Source organism: Ambystoma mexicanum, chromosome 13, assembly GCF_040938575.1.
Source record: "Ambystoma mexicanum isolate Mex_15411 chromosome 13, UKY_AmexF1_1, whole genome shotgun sequence".
NCBI classification, from domain to species: domain Eukaryota; kingdom Metazoa; phylum Chordata; class Amphibia; order Caudata; family Ambystomatidae; genus Ambystoma; species Ambystoma mexicanum.
Window position 1 is genome coordinate 711295416 of NC_090938.1, and position 14328 is coordinate 711309743.

At 47.3% G+C, this 14328-nt stretch overlaps 1 protein-coding gene across 2 annotated transcripts in view; it reads left to right on the plus strand.

Annotated features, from left to right (window-relative positions):
* LOC138521767 (E3 ubiquitin-protein ligase TRIM39-like) overlaps nucleotides 1-14328 on the plus strand; it is a 519559-nt gene that overhangs the window by 371075 nt on the left and 134156 nt on the right. The gene's annotated exons all lie outside the window — the stretch shown is intronic.

The following is a 14328-nucleotide window of genomic DNA, read 5'->3' on the forward strand; positions in this document are numbered from 1 at the left end:
TGGAGGGTGATGACTGACATTTAATGGTACAGATATCCCGGGAGGATAGCTCAGCAGCTATATGCTCGCCTTGGAAACAAGACGACACGAAGCAACACAGGTTTGATTCCCCCGTCTGCGCTTAAAAACCTCCAGGTATTAAGCACGTTATAAATATGCAACTAAGACCTATTCCTGTAACAGTGCCTCGATGCCCCTGAGCTGTGTGAGCGCTTTAAACATGCAAATAAATAAATTAGTCAGTGGTTTGCGAGTTTGGATTGGGTTTCAGAGATGGTATACAAGAATCCGTGCTGAGGTGATATTTGGTATTCGTGGGGCAGGGAGATCTAGAAACTGGGGTTGGGGGATCTAGCAGGGGTTGCATGCATTATCATTGGAGAGCTGCAATGTTGTGAATGTCTCTAGTAGAGAAGGTGGTTTACCCCAGCTCACTGTTGGTGGTGAGCTGGTCTCTGAACTAGGATTTGAAATAGTAAAGCAGTGATCAGTCCATGGGGAGCTGAGGCACAACATTTATGGTAGGAAATGTGTGTGATACTAGAGAATGGGGAAGGTGTTACTATTGTGAACAGGACTGAGGTTCACCTGTGAGCTGTCTCCGTGCCAGAGCTGACATAGGATGGAGCAGCTCGGCTGAATATCTATATGCTGTCTCAGCAGCAAGACTGCTTGCTCATCACATATTAGGTTCTAGAGCAAGATCATAGCACTTGGGCTCAACTGAAACCTCTGCACCTGGCAAATCATTTAACCACTCTTTCAGGCTTGAAAAATATTTACTACAGCACATAACCAGGTTGAATTGGTTACATTTTCTTGTGGGCCAGTGAAGGAATGACTTCTGTGTTGGCACCTCTGATTTAGCAAGCAAGGATTGAATAGGTAGTGTAAAAGAAAATATGAATATTATGTAGGTTGTTACCTGTGACCTTTCTGATTGGACAAAACAAGAGTTTACATTCTGTACTGGGTGTCCCCTTGAAGGGTTTTTGACGAGGGATCGGGGGAATCGTGCAGTGCCCCAGGAAGCCTCCCACTACGTGGTGCAATCCTTTGAGGTGGTGTTCAGGGAATCCCCTTCCCTCCTCTCCTTGAACCTGCAGCACATCCCTTGTCTGCCATCTACCATGGGTTTTACGGAAAGGGCAGAAGCAACCTCGACAATGGCGCATCAAGTGTGGAATGCATCCAGGAGGTAGACTCCTTAATCGTACACATAAGAAGAGAGGTGTAGGAGGCATGATCCATCAATCATGCTGCCTTCCTTAAACTCGTTTTACAGACAAGTTTGTGAGCATTCTCCTCAACTCTCCACAAAGGTGGATAAGTCAGGCGTGGACCACAAATGGGAGTTTGGGGAGAAGCACACATGAAGCAGTGAGGAGACTACACGTGTACAGCACGGGAATATCTTGAGCGTGGGAACACAATTTGCAGCTGTGCAGAGAGCTGGATCAAGGGACCATCTGGTGCCCATGCTGATTGTGCCTGGCTCTACCGTGGTGGCTAACGTACTTGATCCTGTATCGAGTCATGATCCATCAACCCCTCAGCAAATGGGTAATGTGCAATAGCTGAATCCAGTGGGAAAGGTGAAAAAGGTGTGCTCACAAAGCACCTCAGATACCATAAGAGGTAAGGGTCTAGCCAATTTCTGCCATGGAGTTATTTGTACCTGGTAAAATAGTGTAAGAAGCCACGAAATGTGTGCCCTGGCACTCTAAATAACCTAGGAATAGGAGTGAAGTGACTAGTGCTCCCAGGTTGGGACAACCCCGAGATCTTGTTCAAAATAGGCAATGGGGCATTGGACGTGGATGTTCAGTCCTCTTTGAAAATGCCTTTGCCCGTTTTTGTTCCAGTTTTTCTGGATTCAGTTAATCCTCATTATCTGGTCTTGAGTTCCTATCTGGTACTCCAGGGCCTGTAGTGGTTTTCCCTCACCCTAAACCTTGATCCATAAGGTGAAAGTGAAGGCTGGTTTAGACCTGCTATGGCAACCTCTTGTCTAGAGTTCTCAATTTGTTTTCTACTTCAGTCTTATAGAACGCCAAGTGGGCTATCCTTTTTATATACCTCCTCAAACACCTCCAAACTCTCCTGCCTCGCACTTTCACAAACAGGAAGTTCTTTCACCCTAGATGTGTAGTGTTCTGTTGTTCATCCATGAGGATGACTGACAACCTTAAAAGGAGACTTGTGGGGATTCTCCTCGGACGATTAGCAAAATGTACCACTTTAAACCCAAATTTGTTTTGTTTTGCTGGTCAGTCGTAACAATACAAGTTTCATTAACAATTGTGAACTTGGATTTTTCACCCGGCTAATAACAAAAAAGGCACTGTATTTTAGGGTGACTTTCATCAAAATGTTAAATATTGCAATTTAAAGACCTGTTTCACAGATTATCATCTGTCAGGTTAATTTCATAAATGACTGGACTTCCCGTATTGCTTCTTAGTTTGCCCCATACTTTCCAAAAGTCATGTGTCTAAAGAAATGTGTGGTGGTAAGACTCTTTGGAACATTGTGTAAATGGGACAAATTTGCAGTACAAACCTTTTCATGACCATATATAGTCTCCATTACAAGCATTGTGTCAAATAGAATACTTGTGCCTCTCAAAAATAGTCCCACATAAACCCTAAAACCATTGCATTGAACTGGCTTCATGGGGCCAGATGGACAAGCGTTCTGAATAGCTCTTTTGAGCGGTGGAATGTCATGCATGGGTTGTGAGGAGTCTGTTGCAGGGTGCTTTTCAATGACTGAAGACCCACTAGGAGTGAATAACTGAGTGGTCAGGTGGCCTACCGTGGTGCGAGATGTGCAGGGCACTGGCTGTTCTGGAGTGCTAGTGCCTCGGTTTATGCACGGACACATTCAGGCAAAAGCTTCATGGGGTAGATTAATAATGTGCCAGCAATAGGGCATTATAGACTGCTATAATAGACTGTGAAAGTCATTCATATTTATTAACATAGTTTTTGTGATCATGTGGTTTAAGAAATATCTGCATCAATAAAGGATTGTAATTGTTCGATTGGATAAGTACACATTAAATAGATGGAAAACATGCAGGCCCCTATCTGAAATATTGTATTGAATGATTTAGGAAAATATAATGTCTTTTCAATTTGACTTGACCAATTACTAAGTGCATAATTAAGGATTTTAAGGAACATATATAATGGTGCAATTGAGCAAGTTCCTTTACAGCGATAAATCTAAGATAGCCGTACAAAACAAAGGGGGGGGGGCAGATTCCCAAAATTTTCATTAAGGGGAGTGTGGGTGCCCTCCGCTCTCATTCATTGACATTCCAGGACTTCAGGGGTTGCGGGGGTGTCCCCCCTGCTTCCAGAAAAAGGAAAGCGGGGGACAAGCAAAGTGGGGGGGGGAAAAAGGAAAGGACCCTGCAGCGCTGGTTCCCATCTAAGTGCATGAAGGGAACTGCAGAGGAATGGCCGAGGCGGCGCACACTTCCATGTGTGCTGCCGCAAGCAAGAAAGTGGGTTGGTGGGAGCGGGTTGCAAGAAACGTCTGGGGGAGACTAATCTCTGTAAAATAACTTTCGTTTTTTTTTCTCCCTCAGACATTTTCAAATTCGATCTATTCATGGTCAATCAAATCTAATTGTGCATAATCTATTCACTGAGTTTTGTATTGTTTAATTAAGCAATATGACCCGAGCGGCGGGGGTATTACCGACTCAGGTAATGCCCCGGAGCCCATAGTTAACGAAGGCCCTGGGGCATTACATGAGTCGGTAATGCCCCCTCCGTGAGAGTCATATTGCTATTAGTACCCCGGCCCGCATTATGTGCGTGACCGGGGCACTAAAAGCTTTTTTTTTCTGTCCAGAAAGGCTGCAGCGTTTCGGGACAGAAAAAAAAAAAGACCAAGAGAATGGCCGCCATGGAAAGGGAAAACTGAGTCCGTTTTCCCTTTCCATGGCGGCCATCGGGGGCGGACGCGCTTGGAACACAAGTGTTCCCAGCGCGTCCGCTCCCGAAAAAAAAGGTAACTGGGGTTGGGAGGGCAGAAGGGAGGGAGGGGAAGAAGAGAAAAAAATTTACCTGCGTCCCCGCTGGGGGACGATAGAAGCCTCCAGCTGTGTGGAGGCGCAGAGCGGGGATGGCCCGCTCTGAGTCTCCACACTGCTGGAGCCTGCTATCGTTCCCCAGCGGGGACGCAGGAGCAAAAAGGTAAGTGGGGTGGGGAGGGCAGGGAGGAGGGAAGAAAAAATAAAAGAAAAAGCTTACCCGAGTCCCCGGCGGGGGTGAAGGCAGCCTCTCAGCCGCGTGGAGGCTCGGAGCGGGGATGGCCCAGCTTCGAGCCTCCTCATTGGCTGAGGGGCTGCCACGCCCCCCACTGAGGACAAGGCGGCTGGAATCCCGGCCGGGTATGGACCCGGCAAGAGCCAATCAGAATGCTTATTGCATTCTACTCGACTCTCGCCGGGTACTAATAAATAATATGGACCAAATGTTTTCTTGTACTTAAATCGGTTGTGCATTGTGTCAGTTAACCTGATTAAGGAATATTTTATGTAATGACATTAAAACAAACATTACTGTTATGAATGCAGAATAACAAGTCCTGTGAATTCTGACATATCTTTTATTTATTAATCATTGGCTTTTTGCAGTCATCAGAACTCACCACATTACAATGAAAACCTGCAACAGACATGATTTATAATAATAAAGTGGACTTGTATAGCATCGTTCCACAATGTTTGTGGGCCTCGCTGCACATGGCTCTGTAGTATGAGGAGACTGGCTTGTTATAGGGAATTCTGTGAAACCTGCAGTGTTTGTGTAGGTCTGAAGTACTGTGTCCTGTTTGGTATCCTTCTATGAGATTGGTGTAGTTTGGGAGCATGTTTTCCTGAGGAAAAAGCCTAAGGACTGGAAAATGGAGTCTCTATCACTGTTAGTAGGCTGTCCTTGTCAAAAGGTATTGGAGAGAGTTCCCTCTTTGCATGGGGTGGGAGGGCCTACCAGGGCGAAAGCCACAGCCAGTCTGGCAGTACGGAAGGAAGGTGGCATTTGGGAGGGCCCCAATCCCAGTCCCTTCTGGTAGTGCCAGTTTGTTTGCATACAGTGCCACTGACCGGCTCCCAATGCCTTTCTCTGGTGATGCTGGCCAGAGTCTCTATTTTTTTTTCAGAATCTAAATCGCCTAGCATACGTCCATGACTGAGAGAACCAGTGCCGAACTAACACAAGTTAACCCGAGGGACCAGGAGCCTGTAATCTACAACCGGCAAAGTTTGGAAGAGATCGATCAACTGCAATTGGACACATAATGGAGGAGCTGCTGTGCTAAATGGAGGCAACAGAAGGCTGCGCACACCATAGGCATTGCACTTAGCTTGGGGAGAGGTGTGGAAAGGCTCCCCAGTCAAACGAATGGACAGTCAGGCCTGCAAGGCCCTCATACGTACTGTACCTTGAACGTCATAATTCACCACTGTGGGCTACCATTGCAGAACCACGGCATCCCCGCACCTGATGCCTGGGCTAGGGTGGGATTGCCCCTTCCCAGGTTGGAGAGCGGGACAGCCATTAGAACGAACCTGGAGGTCCACGGAGTCCAGCAGAAACTTAATTAGAAGTTTGCTCTCCCCGACCCGCGGTGCCGCTGCTCGCTGATCTGAGGCCCATTTTGCAGGGGGAGGGAGGCAGTCCTGTGCTTGACTTTGCATGCGCCATGAGAAGAGTGGCACGGGCGCTCGCCCTTCCTTGCCTGACCTCCATCTGCCAACACCGGGCGTGTGTCATGTGCTCACCCCCTCCCCAACCCCCTCCTGGCAAGGAAACTGATCCCGAGCGGTTGCCGCAGCGGGAGTGAGGCACTACTCTCTCGCTGCCCCATCAGGAGCACCCACAATGGGGATGTGCTCCTCTCCATTGAGCACGTAGCAGTCCCCAGCTATTAGAGGAACCAAACTCAACTCCAGAACTGGGCCTCACGGCTCCATCGTGCGCCAGGTGAGCCCCTAAGGGAGAGAGGTCCATCTGTCTCCTCCAACATAGCTCTCAACCTTTCATGGCCCTTGAGCGGGTGAAAACAGCCAATTTTGTATTTGGAGGGTGAAAGCCCATTGATTCCTGTGGGTGTGTAGGGAGCTTGGCAAGTGGCTGGTGACACCAGCCAAAAAGTGAGGGTTGAGAGGTATACTCCAGTGTGGGTGAAAGGGTCCAATAGGTGGGCCTGGGGAGGGGGCTGAGCATCAGCTTCACCTTTTGGGAGGAAACTCCCCAGACTTTGTGAGGAACGGCCTGGGGTCGAGGTGGGCCATTGTAAGCAGCAATACCAAGTCCCAGCAAGCAGGCTACCACAGGCCCGCAGGAGAAAAATATCCTGGATCTTCAACGTCCCCTTACAGAAGGTCAACCTGGCCAGTGCTTCTCAACATGTCGGAACCCTAAAACCTGACACCCGTACTGGATTAAATGGCACTGCACGTGGGCGGGGGGGCGTACATGCTGCACACACGCAGCCACGCCCGAGCAATCAAACACCTTGGCATACCTAATCGCCCCTGCTGCACCCACTTAGGTTGCTGACCCAGAATCACCAGGTGGTCACCACGCCAGCGTGAGTGGGGCCCTAGGACACGTAGGAACCCATCTGGCCTCCCTCGCCCCCCCTAACTCCCCTTGACACTCCATTACGGAGAGACTTGTTCCGCAGTGTCCCTCAGAAAACATAGCTATGAACAAGCCATAGTCTCCGGCACCCAAGAAGTACTGCGTCAAGTTATCTAAAACCGTCCATGAGGAGGCACATGGCGGCAATATTGGAGGAGCTCAAGGGCTTCTGATCTGACGTCGGCCGTCGGCTTGATGGCCTGGACAAGAAGGTGGGTGATAGGCTCCAGGGGCTTGAGGCCAACCAATTCTCGGTAGAAATACTGGAAACCCAAATGGACATGAAGATTTCTGAACTAGAGATAAGTGAAGAAGAGTGTGCCCTAAAAATTGACTATTTCGAGAATCTGGTAAGCTGTAACAACCTCAGATTCTTCAGGTTCCCTGGAAAATGAGGGAGAAACACAGTGGGACATCGTCAAAGCAATTAACAAAGTTATCAAAAGACCTTCTAATGACCACAGAACCAACTATCGATGGAGCCCACAGAGCAGGTGATTGAGTCCGGGGTCCACACTCTGTACTGGCGAGGTTCCACTACTACCCTGAGAGCCAAAATTCTCGACAAGCCCATGACAGTGGGCCCGATAGAATGGGGATCGACCTGTATCGCCATCTACCTACACCCATCTACATTCCCCTCGTCTAGGCGTTGACTCTGTGCCCCCTTGACAATATGGCTTACCATCAAGGGTGCTCGATATAGGTGGGGGTTTTCCTTCTCCCTGAACTTTGAATATGAGGGATATAAGTAGAACCTAAAAACGGAAGACATCAGTAGAGTTTCACGAGAATTGATGGGAGAAACGTCACAGAATGAGTCTATAGGCGGGGTGGAGACGCGTGGGAAGAACCCTAAGAATGGGGGACCCAATAACTGGCGTCGCATCAGAGGATACTGCAAGTTCAAAACATTAAACCTGCAGTCCTGATTAAGGAATTGAGGGAACTAATTTCATATGTAATGGTGGCTCATCCTGCTCGCCTGTTCTGTCGCCGGCAGGAGGGACCGCATTGTGCCAAATCTTTCTTAGCCCGGGAGCGGGATGTCCTGTTCCTGGGGAGATGCCCTGACTAGTAATAGGCTGAAACTTCTATGCAGGTACTGGGGGTGCATGGGGGTTTCAAGTGGTAATCGTTGTGATGTGGGGGGGGCTCGATGGAATGGTTTTTGGAGAAACGATGCCCAGAGTAGGAGGTTGGGTTGATGATCTGGCCCGATGGTGGAGCATGTCATCAAAGGCCCAGACCCGATCTGCTGGGCGGGGGGAGTTGAAGTTGTTCTGTTTGGGAGGGTTTCCTAAGAATGTTCTTGGTGCTAAACGGGGACCTCAGTTAAGCACAACAAGCAAAGGAAGGAAGCTCAAGTCCCAAAGTATGACCCTTAAAGCTCGGAGTTTTGTTGATGACAATGTCTGATTTGAACACTTTCAATCTAGGCTCACTAAATGTTCGGGGCCTTAAGTCCCCTCTGAAAAGATCCCTAATGATTTGCGAATGTAACCGTCAGAAAACAGACATTTTGTTTTTGCAAGACCCCCACTGGAGGAGGGGTGAGGAGCCGGCCATGGAAGCGAGGTCGATCAACATAATCTATCATGCCTCTAGTAAATCCAAAAAGAAGGGAGTGGCTATTGTATTATCTAGTAAACTGGGTTTCATTGCGGACTCCATCCTTATAGACCCAGAGGGACGCTTTCTATTAGTGAAAGGGTGAATAAAAGGACAAAGTGGCCCTAGGTTCAGTGTACTGCCCTAATGAGGGACAAGAGCAAAATTGGGATATGGTAAAAGGGAAGATAGACATTTGTAGCGGGGCACCTGCTCATTGGGGGGGCATAGGGGGGACTTCAATATGGTCCTCAGTCCAGCAACAGATAGGAAAGGTGCTATCCCGTCTGCAGGGTCCCGCGCCCAACTGAATAAGGCCCAGCGTTTCAGGCAAATTAATAGTGTGTTGGGGATGACAGACTCTCTGATACGAAGAGAGGGCTGACCCGCCGTACCCATTCTACTCTAAGGTCAACAAGACATATTGAAGGATATACTATGTCCTCTTAGAGTCTTCCCTGAGAATATTGGAAACTACCACTGAGCCTATTCCATGATCGGACTATGACCTGGTCAGAGTGGATCTGGAAGACTTGGCTAGAGAGGAGGGGTATATGGATATGTAATGACGTACTGTTGAAAGACAAGGAGGCGGCCCAGGGTTTGATGAAATCGATAAATTCTTTCAATTTAACGACAATGGTGAAGTAGGGATCATGACAGTATGGTAAGCATTTAAAGCCTCCCTACGAGTGGAATTGATGCGATTGGGGGTAAAAAAAAAGGGAAAGGGAGAAAGAGGAGTTGGAAGTAAGGAGCAAAATAGAGGTGAAATGGCAAAAATACATAAACACAGCAGAGGGCCCTACTGATACACCAGTCCGAGAAAAAGCTTGCATTTCTCAACAAAACTATATGGAGAAAGGGGAACACGCAGACAGGACACTGGCCTAAAGATTGCGTGCTCAGAGAAGTGCCAGGAGGGTGGGGTCAATACAACAAGCTGGGACCAAGAGGGTCTATAGGGACCGAAATATAGCAGAGTAATTACGCAAATATTATGAGCTTCTCTACACGAGTGAATTTAGGGGAGATGGGGCTCATATACATTCCTAGACACCCTCCCCATCCCTGTTATACCCCCTGATAAAGCAGCTATATTAAATCTAATCACGGTAGAAGAAATATCGATTGGGAAAATAAGGGGGAATAGTGCCAGGGGGCAATGGCTTCACAGTGCGCTTCTTTTAAACATTCCGGTCTACCTAAGCTGCGTTGATGGCCAGACTGTTTAACCAGGCACTTGAAACAGTCTTACCTGACTCCCTACTGGGGGCCTTAATAGTAGTGATCCCGAAAGAAGGTAGGGATCCGACACACTGCCAGTCATATCAGCCAATCTCCCTGCTAAAACACAGACTTAAAGATCTTTCCGAAGGTGGTGGGTAAAAGACTAGAAAAACTCATGCCAACGTTAATCCATGGTGACCAGGTCAGATTTATCCCTGTGCGGCAGGACGCTGATAATATTAGGAAGACAATCGACCTACTGCACATGGCACAAGAGCAGAAACTGGACGGTTACCTAGTCTCCAACTCTGAAAAAGCCTTTGATTAGAATGGGCTTACATGGGGAAAGTGCTTGAAAAAATGGGCATCAGCCACAAACTGCCGGTGGTGGATCTCTGCACTTTACAGAGACCTCACAAAGTCCTAGTCGGTGGCACTATCTCAAACCCTTTCCATCTAACCAGAGGTACCAGGCAGGGGCTGCCCAATCTCCTCCCCTCTTGTATGTGCTCACTATGGAACCATTGGCGATAATAATTAGAAACAATCCTGACCTAGCAGGGATAGGGGCAGTGACATTGATTTTAAATTGTCCCTTTTTGTGGATGACATTCTGTTATTTAAATGATGTCCCCTGCGCCCTCTGAGTCTCCTAAACCAGATTACTTCCTTTGGGGCCTTCTCCAGCCTAAATTTAATGCATCAACGTCCAGTGTTATGCCACTACAGTCTAATCACCCCCTCCCCCTCCATTGAAGACCTGGGCCCACTGGGAGGATTGAGAATTGAATCCAAAGAAATCACCTACCTAGGATACGCTTAACCAGAGATCTGAATCGGTTGATTGACGTCAGTTACATCCCTGCACTGAACAAACTGAGTTTTGATCTAACCCGCTGGGCCCCCCTTGACCCTCTCATGGTAGGATGACATTGATAAAAATGACTGTCCTCCCACGCTTTTTATACTTGTTAATTGCCATCCCATCACTGCTACCCAATAACTTCTTTGGGAAACCTAGTTCCATGATGGCTTGATTTATCTGGCAAGGGAAAAGACCCAGAGTTAAAAGAACTACTTTGTCCCTCCCCAGAGACGTTGGAGGGTTTGGCCTCCCAGACTTCTAACTCTACTATAAGGCTGCCCAATTATTCATTATGCTGGAGCATATGAGGGATGACATGGGCACATACTGGACATACTTGGAAGACTCCTATTCCCACCCCAGGAAAGTGAGAGATCTGTTGTGGTCTCCAACGAAAACAATCCCAGTCAAAGTTATGAATCACCTGGTATTGGGGGTACTATGGTCATTATGGAAGAGAAAAGGTCCAAACAAACGTCTTTCCTCCTGGCCATCCCCATTGAGCTCTCTTTGGGAACACCTATGGATCTGGGTAGAAAGGGATTTTAAACACACACAACTATGGTCGGATAGGAGCCTGGAGCTGGTGGGTCAACTCTTTCAGGAGGGACTATTTAAAGACTATGCAATGGTGATAGAAATGCTGGGTGAGGATGTAATTAGTGTATTTGATTATTGGCAGTTAAAGGGCATATGCGCAGACCCCAGAGTGCTCACCAATCTTTCCTGCCCATTGACTGACTTTGAACAAATCACTAATGATGTCACCACCAGGAAAGGGATTGTATCAAAGATGTACAGAGCTATTGCGACAGCAGACCTTACAGGGAGAGAAAACTTTAAACAATACTGGGCTTCACAAACTGGACTGCATATATCTGAGGATACTTTGGGTAGGGTCCACGAGACTGTTTCATGGAAACCTCTTTACTGCTACAATGGAACAGACCTTCAAAATGTTGCACTGTTTAGCACCTATCCCCCAGAAAATGTTTAAAATGTTCACCGAAGTGTCCTCCCTCTGCCCCAGGGAATGTGACCAGTTAGGTACATTGTACCATCTTTGGTGGTCTTGTCCCAAGATCCAGGTGCTCTGGGCTGAGGTCCTTAGTTGGATGAAGGAGATTGTGGGAATATCTTTGAGCCCGGATCCTCTGCAAATGCTTTTGGGTGTCCAGGGGGAGGGCAGGGAGGAGGCCCGGCTTCCGAGAATGTGGGAGGCTATGTTGAGAGCTAGGAGGTGTGGTGATAGCACACAGATGGAAAAGTAAATCTGCACCCTCGAAAGCGGACTGGATGAATAAACTGTTGGATATTTTCCTCCTAGAGAAGCTCACCGCAATAGTTAACAATGGTATGGAGGCTTTCGACATGGACTGTGTATTCATTTTGTAGTAGGGTAGTAGCAAACCAAGCTCGTAAACTGAGTGTCCTTGGCCAGCACTTTCAATAATAAGGCACTCTAGCTCTGTCCTTTTTACTTAGGACAGATCTGCGAAGAGCAGCCTTAGGCATTTCACATGCGGTGTGTCCAGACTTGTTTCCTTTCATGTTTGATCAAGCGCCCATCTTAAGAGTCATATGCTGTAACCTGTGTAGTGTAGGTTTCAATGAGAGTGGGTGGGGAAAGGGGAAAGCTTGAAAAGGGAACATAAGTCATGGAAAAGATGTAACTGTATTTGTAAACATTCCTTATGTTGCAATTGGATAAAGTGTTTTTTTTGTTGTTTTAAAACCTTCACTGTCACTAGGCGTTTGTATTCTTGAGGCCATCTGTGATAGTGCTTAGTGTGGTGCTGTCCATAGTAAAGGTGAAATCCAATTCCTTATGGGTGGTGCGAGTTAGGCATGGTGTCAACAGTAGACACAAATGAAAAGCTTGAGGACCATTATTCAAATCACAAGGATGGAGTGGAGACTTCCTAAGTGGCCCTATCTCTAGAATGGTAGTAGTCTTGACCATAAAAATGAATGCAAGAAGTCATTGCCAGTCTAGTCAAAAGAAAGTGTCTATATCAAACACCTAAAATGGCCCTCACACTTCTAGAAGGGATGGGATAGGTCAAAATAAAGAGTGCACCAAAGTAACGTCAGGATGAAAACTGGAGTTTACTAGCACTCCCTTCCCCAAGATTGAGTACCACCAGTTCAATAGAAGCTTGGATAGATATTTCACACAGTTCAATAGCATAGTTCTTCCAGGTGGCCCTTGCCTGGCTCTTTACTCAGTTTAATGTTCAGACAGTTCCAATCCTTCCAGGCTGCTCTGGCCTGGGTCAATATACAGTTCAATATCTGTTTCTCAATGTCCTGCTCTCTCAGTCTTTCTTTGCCCGAGGCAAGACTCGCAACAGGGTTTCCTTTCCCCCAGCACTTAAACACTTGTAGTTTGACTTGTCAATGGGGTTCCCTTCCCCAGCAATCCTTTTAGACTTGTCTGGCAGAGACCTTCGCAAATGCACAGTATTCACCAGCCCTGTGCAGGTCCACTCTGCCAGTGAGGCTAACGCATCAAATTACTTTAACAGGACTTTCGCAAAGGCACAGTATCTTCACTGGCCTTATGCGGGACCACTCTGTTACCAGGCCACATTGCAGTTCACCACAGTTCACTTTGTCATGCCCTCTGCACTACTTCACAACTTTCCTCTAAGGTCCTCGACCCAGTTCCTTCGTTCACAATTCTGGGTTCCAGATCCCACTTCACAATGTTCATTTGGCTCGGCTCTCGAGCCCTGCCCAGCTTTCCCTCCTCTCTGAAAAGCTGCCTTTTGTATTTCTTTATCAATAAGTTTTTTGATCTGTGTACACAAACGCAAAAACAATGAGATGGTGGCTGGAAGGTTTAGACTGAATCTTAACCACTAGCATTGCTCTGGGCAACCCTCCAGACCATCGTTCTTTGCCTGCCAAGCCATTACAGAAGGGGCAAGACCAAATGCAAATCAGGCTTGGTCCCACCCCAAAAGGGGCAGTCTGGCTCGAACTGCTAGGTCACATCCCTGCTGCACGAGACCACAAGCATCCCCAAACATGTTTCGGCCTTGTTGGGCCTCATTAGTGAGGAGTAGCTTGGGTCTCTAGGCCCAGCAGGCACGGGGCCCACATCTGCCCGTGGTTATGATTCATTCAAAACCTTCCAGCCATCACCTTTCTGTTTCACACACAAACGCGAACTTGCTGCCGACTTGTTCCTTATCACAATCTCTTCTCAATGCACAATTGCTGCGCCCATCTTTACTGTGTCTCTCCACACGTATCTTGCTGTCTGGCATCTGTGTTCAACTTGCGCCTTCCATCAACCGGTCTCCCTTTCCCTCTGTACTCACCGGTGATGTTTCAGTCTTTCTTTTGCTGCGTGTCAGTTAGGGTTCTGCGTGCTGCACCTCAGACACTCCTGGGCCTTCTGTAAAGAAGGTATAGTATCAAACAGTAAGACACACACAAGTGATCACAGTTCAAGGGTGTTTATTTAACTTCATTTCGGTTTGAAAAACGGCTACCTAAATCTAAAGATGGGAGCAATCTATGACCATCAAATAATAATGCAGTCCTAGTGATGCCTTGTCAAAATAAAAAGGCCTAGACTAATAAACCTATTGCCAATTCTTACTTCTAAATTCAAGTTATGCAAAAGAAAAGTTTTCAAGAAATATGTCAGGGTATTCAAGCCGTTGGCTTCTCTTCCCCACGTTTTCAGCATGGGGATAAGGCGGCACACTCGAGCTTAGCTGAGTCTGCGCCTTTTCTAGCATGAGGGTGCAATTCAAAACATCCTGGACTTCTGTGCCACCTTCTCTTTGCCATTCAAAGTCTCTTTTTCCGAGGGCCTAGTGCAATACGACAAACATTCAAAGTTTCCCTTATCAAGATGCTCATGTACAACTTCTTGGGTGATTTTTGATTCACCCCGGGCTCCGACACACTTTAACACAAACCCTTCTCGGGTGATTTTCA